This window comes from Rattus norvegicus, chromosome 7 (assembly GCF_036323735.1).
Source record: "Rattus norvegicus strain BN/NHsdMcwi chromosome 7, GRCr8, whole genome shotgun sequence".
NCBI classification, from domain to species: domain Eukaryota; kingdom Metazoa; phylum Chordata; class Mammalia; order Rodentia; family Muridae; genus Rattus; species Rattus norvegicus.
Genome location: NC_086025.1, coordinates 30,204,304 through 30,212,149, shown reverse-complemented (window position 1 = coordinate 30,212,149; position 7,846 = coordinate 30,204,304). Strand labels below are relative to the sequence as shown.

At 43.6% G+C, this 7,846-nt stretch overlaps 1 long non-coding RNA gene across 1 annotated transcript; it reads left to right on the top strand.

The window, feature by feature from the left end:
* Positions 1–4,314: 4,314 nt before the first annotated feature.
* Positions 4,315–5,622, top strand: LOC134479662 (uncharacterized). Its single transcript, XR_010053242.1, has 2 exons — positions 4,315–4,436; positions 5,333–5,622. It is a non-coding gene; the product is annotated as an uncharacterized LOC134479662 (long non-coding RNA).
* The last annotated feature ends 2,224 nt before the right edge of the window (positions 5,623–7,846 follow it).

Below are 7,846 nucleotides of genomic sequence, written 5' to 3'. Positions count from 1 at the left end.
TTTTTTTTCCAGAGTGATCCATCTCCATTAAAGGTGTATGCCTTTGCACCAGACTCCCAGCTTTACATTTTGATGAATAATTATTACTCTTAGAACACAGCGGGCCGCTGCCAGGTCACACTCTAATGAATGCCAAAGGAGGGTTGACTACCGAGAGAAACACAGAAAACAAAAACCAGCCGGTTGGCACTGCCAGCCCATACTTGGCTGCCTCTTATGTTTCCCTGATTACCAGAGCCAGAATTAGCTGTGAGTGGGAGGCCATGCTTTTTTTTTTTTTCTCCTAGCTCCCACCCCATGTTGACTCACATGGGCAATTTCAAAAGGATCCACAAGTCCAAAATTATTTGCAATGAATACAAATACTTCGTTTCTAATTTTGGTCTTTTATTAAGGTCTACAAAGGAATCTGTGTACTTGATAGTTAAATAAAGTATTATGGGAACCAATATCTAAATTCGACTCTTTTGCTCCCAGGAGTCATTTCTTAGATGTAATATTGAAAGTTTAGCTCCTTGGAAGTTGTTTTCACAAGGGATGCTTTGGTCAAATCTCCTCATACCATGGCATAGAGTCAAAAAGAGCTACTTTGACCTGTTGTTGGTTTTTTTTTTCTCCATCATCTCAAAAAAACTTGCTTCTGTTTATTCAAAATGTATCAGTATTTTTATAATTCCTTTGACTCTTGTTCTAAAAATATCTAAAAGAATAAATGTAAGCCAACCAACTCTACCTAGGAGTCCAGAGCTGAGTTTGGCCACACTGACCCCATGGAGAGACCAATGCTCAGGGTGGTGGAGACCTTGGGCACTGACAGCCACCTACTCATTAGTCCTGTCCTTTACACAGACACAGGGAGTGCCCATGTTATTTTTTACCAGCAGGAAACAATGCTAATTTCTCTTTTATAGAAAACAGGAAACTCTATTGGCCATTATCTCATAGTAAATCATCTTCATTCATATTCCATGATAGGCCATAGAGCACTCTGGGATAGTAGAAAGGCCTCTGGTCATACGATCTGTTTCCACAATGGCCCTTTATACTCATGTTAAAGGGTCTAAGTTTACTCTTGGACATCTCCTTATAATGTGGTATTTTCCCTTCTGGAGTTGACAGTGCTAGACTGCCCCGTGGGAAACAAAACATTCCTTTCCTCTCCAAAAGCCCTTGAAAAGTATCTGTAGTGCACTGTGTCTACTCGATGTCCTGGGTGTAGAGAGGACATCACTGACTGCCATTAACATATTACTTCTTTCTCCCACAGCTTTCAGATAAAAGGAGACACCGTGGAAGAAAGGGTATTACTGCTCTGAAGAGACACCATGCCCATGGCAACTCTGATAAAGGAAAGCATTCAAATGGGGCTGGCTTACAGTTTCACCACCACCACCACCACCACCACCATCATCAACATCATCACCATCATCATCATCAGAAGCATGGTGGCACGCAGGCAGCTATGGTGTTGGAGAAGGAGCTGAGAGTTCTACATCTTGATACGCAGAAGAAGATTGTTCCACACTGGGCATAGCTTGAGCGTCTGAGATCTCAAAGCCCATTCCCACAGTGACATACTTCCTACAGTAAGGCCACACCTACTGTGTGAACCTGTGGTTAGGGAGAAGGATTTGTGGACTTGGGCAGTGGAGGAAAAGGCTTATCTCATGGTAGCACACAGAGAGGACTCAAGAGTCCTAGCACGTCCTTCAGGAGTGTATCCCTAAATACCTCAGCTCCTCACAGTTATGTCGCCCAAAGGCTTTACCACCTCCCAATAACACCACAGGCTGCCACCCAAACCTTTACTACAAGGGGTTTTGGAAAATACTTGTCCAAATTATAGCTCACGCCTGATTCAGATCTTGATTTGACCGAAAACAACTGTCAAAGGTACTTTTTGAGACAAATGGAAAATTAAGCACTGGCTGGATGATATTAAAATATGACTGTTAGTTTTGTCAGATATGGTTATTGTACTGGAGTTATATTAACCAAAACTATTTTCTGTTAGAGAGATAAACACCTACTTAGAGCTGAAAGGATAAGAAAAAAAAGTGTTTGATATTGGCAGGTCATATAATTCTCTTGTGTCTAAAGAAACTGAATTTCCCAAATCAAAACAGCTAGCACAATCAAAAGCTATGGTGCCAACCAAACCTGACACCAGCCCTGAAATCAAGTCAGCCTTTTGTGGTGGTTTGAATAGGAATGGCCCCCATAGATTGATGCGTTAGAATGCTTGACTCCTGGGGAGTGGCACTATTAGGAGATGTGGCTTGTTCCAAAAAGAATAAAATAAGATTGGATAAATAGTAATTAGTTTTTTAAAATGATCTTTATGTGATTAAATGTATGGTCTGTCTGTTTGTCTCTGTACCACATGTATGCCTGGTGCCCACAGAGGCCAAACGGCAGCATCAGATCCCTTGAAACTAGAGCTACAGATGGTTGTGAACTACCATGTCCAGGTCCTCTGGAAGAGCAGCCAGTGTTCTTAACTGTTGAGGCATCTCTCCAGCTCCAAGTATAAATCCAAATTATTAACGCTATAAATAGTGAGGTTTATTACGCTATCGGCTTTAATTTTATGTATGTTTTTAAATGGCACAAAAATTTTAAAATTTAGGGATTTTGTTTGTTTTTTGCTTTGTGGGTTTTTTCTTTTTTTGTTTGTTTGTTTTTTATTGGTTCAAGACAAGATCTCACTAAGAAGCTCTGTCCGTCCTGGAACTCACTACACAGATTAGGCTGTCTTTGAACTCACAGAGATCTGCCTGCCTTTGCCTCCCAAGTGCTAGGATTAAGTGCCACTATGCCTGGCAAAGAATTTATTTATTTTTATTGTTTTAACTGTGTGTTGGTTGCTTGCACATACATGAGTATGAATCCCCACATGGGCCAGAGGCGGGGGATCCCTGGATCCGAAATGATAGGTGATGTTGAGCTATCAGGCAGGTGCTGGGAACCGAACCCAGGACCTCTGCAAGAGCAGCAGGTGATCTTAACCACCGAGCCATCTCTCTAGCCCAAGGTATTTTCGTTTGTTCTTGATTGTTAGAAAAAGAACATATTCTTTATTCTTTATGTTTTCTACTGATACATTACTGTAATAGAAGCAGAGAAGACACACTATGCAATCAAGGTCTCACCTATGTGATTTTTAATAATAAAGTAATTTGGACTGGAGAGATGGCTCAGCGGTTAAGAGCACTGCCTGTTCTTCCCAGAGGTCCTGAGTTCAAATCCCATCAACCACATGGTGGCTCACAACCATCTATGAGGATCCGATGTCTTCTTCTGGTGTGTCTGAAGACAGCTACAGTGTATTCATATACATTAAATAAATCTTTAAAAATAATAATAAAGTAATTCAATATTATCACTAAATTGCATGACTAAAATAGCATCTTTCTATATTCTATTAGTAACTATTAGGGATCAGGTGATTTAGAAATAGCGACTCTATTTGGCAGGTCCTATAAATTCTCTTGCGTTTAAAGAAACTTGAATTTCCCAAATCAAAACAGCTAGCACAATTAGCGGTGCCAGCGAAGCCTGAGGTTTGGACACACTCTTGTTTAAACCCAAATGCCACGCTCTTCTCTCTGCCACCCAGCCTCTCATTCTCTTGGTATGTGGGGCCTTGTTAACTATTGGCAGCTAAGTCAACTGCTAATTAGAGTAATTCTCCGAAAATGTTAATCAGAGAACGTTTCTTTTCTGCAGAAAATTTTCCAGCTCGCATGGAGTCGAATCCAATCGGCTACAGAGTTTGCAGTGCCTTTCTGGGGCTTCCTCTTGGTTTGGCACTGTGTTCTGCGCCCTTTCTTTCGGCTTCCTCTTTGCTCGCTCCCTGTGGCCCCGCCAGCAACTTAAATGCTTTCCTCAAATGTAACGGAGCATCCTGCTTCGTCTGCTCATCCCTTGGCATTCACTCTGCCCACTTTCTTCTCTGTCCTTCGATTCCCTCAGTCTCTGTTCCAGTCTTTCCCTCAGAGAAGACTCCCTGGCATCGCTATGAAATTGCACCTCCCACATCCCGTTCTCTTTTCCTCCCTGAGTCTATCGCTGATTGACAGCTGAATGAACGGACTTGTTTGTCTGTCTCCCTACAATATAATGCAGAGCAGCGAGGAGGGGAGGTTTGCCTATTTTTTACTTCTATACGACTCTAGCACCTAGTAATAATGACAACTGACACATCACAGCTGCTCAAAAAACATTTGTGATATCATTGGATTGCTTGACCTTGTCAGGTGACCTGGCTCCCTGTGTGACATAATCTCATGCCAGGCAATTTAGAGACCCGAATGGAGTCATCGGTAGGGATAGGCAGTGCTCTCTGATCCCGTTTTAAGTCGTGGACATTGTCCGGGTGGGCGTGGGGGGGTGTTGCAGTCTATCCACAACATATCTCCTTGCATGATGTCCGTGTAAGTTTCCTTCTTTTTGGTCTTAATTTTATCATGGGTAAAATGGATATAGCTCTTAGGTAACGAGGGCATTAAGTTATACACTTCAATTTCCCTTTGGGGCTAAGTAGAGAGCTCCTTCCTCAGCTCCATAAACTGACTTTGCTCTCACAATCCCAGACAGCTGATTACTCAGCCAAGAGCTCTGAAAGGCCTTTGGCTAGGAACTCAGGATTTATGAAAGCCACTGTTTCTCTCTCTCTCTTCCTCTCCCATCTGAGCCCATAGATGACAGGGAATAGCCTCTCTGATTTATTGAATTAGCATCTCCAGTGTGGCTTTTGGTGCCAGATGAACACTTCCCAGTTTGATCAGAATCACTTGATAATAAGGATTGGATGCTATAAAGATGACAGTAGTCGTAGCAGGATCTATCACATTCTTTCTTTTCTTTTTCTTTTTTTTTGAACCCAAACCCTCTGCTATGCCAAACATTTACACAAAGACTTAGTGTTGTTACACGTTTCTAGGACTTAACAAATTCATTATTTTTATGATGCGACCTCTAAACATTATGAGATGTTGGCTGGGAGTTAAAGTATTTTTTTAATGGAGCAAAAAAAAAAATATGGACGCATTGGCAAAAACAATGCGTTAATCCCATGCAGTTTTGATTTCAGGCTGAGTGGAGAGTAGACCAACCACAGGAATGTACATTGACAAAAGTAATAAGCTAATTAGACAGCACACAAACGTTGTATTGTCTGGGCATTAATGCTCGAAGGTCATGCCTTAGTTTACAATGGCCAAGGGGGTGTATGGAGGGAGAATTAGTTGATGGGGATCTTTCTGTGCCACAAGTTATGGGCAGGTTAAGATAATCAATGCTGTGTTTTTCCTCCCTGTGAGGTGAATAGCATCATAAAGAAGAGAAATCTGTGCTTCACAGTTTTCTGGAATACTGTATTATGCTGCTTAGCTCTCGGGACCTTGGGCAGAGGGATGGGAAGACAAGAAGATGCACGTTCACCGGGGCTGAGACTGGGAGTCGATGGTCGAGCCAGGCAGCTATAACAAGGAAGACGGGCTGGCCCTGGTTCCTGGGTTTTAAGACATAACCCAAGAGAAAACACACGAGCACTGTGCCATGTGTACCTTTCCCCTGCCATCTTTAAATAAACACAGCAAACAGGTCCAAAAGCCCAAAGGTGGGTCTGGCACAAGACGCTGGGTTTCCTGGTGACGGGAGTCTGTATCCTGGCATTTAGTCTGTGTTTATGGTCAAAGCAGCAGACATGAGGTAATGAGGCAAAGACGGGAACACACAATAATCTCCGTACCATAAAGGCACTGTGTACTCTGTGCCTTTATTAGAGGCTGGAGGAGGCTGGAGGGGGCTGGAGGGGGCTGGGGGGGACTGGAGGGGGCTGGAGAGGGCTGGAGGAGGCTGGAGGAAGCTGGAGGAGACTGGAAGGGGTTGGAGGGGGCTGGAGGGGGCTGGAGGGGGCTGGAGGGGACTGGAGGAGGTTGGACTGCATCTGCTTTGGGTCCCTCTGTGGCCAAGGCTTGCTCCACTCATCTGTCCACAATTGCCCAGTGTTGCACCCTAGCTACTGGAGGACAGTGAAAATTGAGAAAAGCAATGATGTGATTAACCTGTCAGAAATACCTGTCAGGACTGGTGATCATAGGCAATGCCAGAAACTCGTTGGTACAGGACTCGATGGGTACAGGCCATGGGTTCTGTCTTAGTTGCTTTTCTCTGAAGACCAGGTTGACCTTGAACTCGGAAATCCACCTGCCTCAGCTTCCCAGATGGAGGGATTAAAGACAGGCTCAACCACTGCCCGGCTTTTCTTTGTTACTTGTCTATTGCTGTGACCAAACACCATGACTATGGCGACTTATAAAAGAGATTGTTAGTGGACATACGTTGGTAGAACAAAGGCGTGGCAGACACCTGAGAGCTTACATCTTGATCTGCAGGCAGGAGGCAAAGAGAGAGGGGATATGAGGTGTGTTAGGGGGAATGGCATGAGTCTTTTGGAAGCCTAAAAGGCCACCCCAAGTAATGTACTTCCTCTAACAAGGCTGCACCTCTGGAAACTTTCCAAATAGGTTCACCAGCCAGAGACCAAGTATTCAAACATTTGGACACATGGGAGGAGCATTCTCATCCAAACCACCACAGACTCTGTTTCTTTACCTCAGTGGGTTCCAGGCCTTTGCAGAGGGAACCAAGAGATGTTCATACACTCTTGTTTCATCTAGAGGGGAGAGTAAGAACCAGCGTCATGGAGCAAAGGCTATAATTTCATAAAGGGATATATGACTGAGAGAGAGAGTCGGTGAGCCCATTTCTTCCCTCAGGGACTCAAAGGATTGTGTGTAAATGACAGCTTTGAGTGTGTGTATGTGAATTTTTCTGGTTACCTTATTGTAATTTAAAAGCTATTATGTTTCTTTATACTATATGTTTCTGTGTATGCACATGTGTGTGTGCAATCCTTTATATGTGTGCACATGTGTGCGTCTTGGGTGTATAGACATGTCATAGTGCATGTGTGGGACTCCCATGTACAGGACTTGGTACCCTCTGACCCATTGATTTTGCTTCCTATAGTTTTTGTAGGGCTTTAAGTTTAATTTAAAAGGATTCTCTTGCTGGTTCGTGACTCTAAATGTCAGCATTTGGAGGGAGGAAGAGAATCGAGAGCCCAAGATATGCAGTGAATTTGAGGCCAGACTGGACCGCAGGAGACCGTGTTTTCAAAAGGCAAAAATGAGTAGGTTAAAAAAAATTCTCTAGGAAAGTTATGAGACACTACGTCGAGTTACACTGTGACAGAGGTATTGCAGAGTAACCCCAAGAAAGGGGTTAGTAATTAACTGTGAAGGCAGCAAAGATATTAGTGGGTGTAAGCTTTGCAGCTCAGCATAGCCACGGCTGAAGAGAACAGTGTGACACGCTAGACAGGAGACTCTGGTCCCTGCCAGGCAACAGCAGTCATGTCTGGCTATTACATTCCAAACGAAATCTATAATGAAATGGTCAGAGGGCAGAGACCAGGGCTAAAGCTGTTTCTGACAATGCCTGATATCCCACCAAGTAAAGGCAGTGTGGAGACGCTTCATAAAGGGGAACATGGTTACTTTTGAGGGCAAGACCGTGAAATGCTTCCGTGATAAGAGGTGCAGCGTGTTTATGGGTAAAGACTTCCAAGCGAACAGCCTTGGGAACAAGAGAGTCTGTTGAGTTCAGGGAGACAAATATTTACCAAATGAGCTGGAGACAGAAGGAGTAGCTTCCCACTTTACCAAATACAATCTTTTGTTAACAGTGCAAAACGGAGTCGAAGAAGAATTCCGTGTGTGCGTGCCTGTGTGTGTTTGACTTGACCACTGAAGCTTTTTCTCCCCAGATTTCCTCC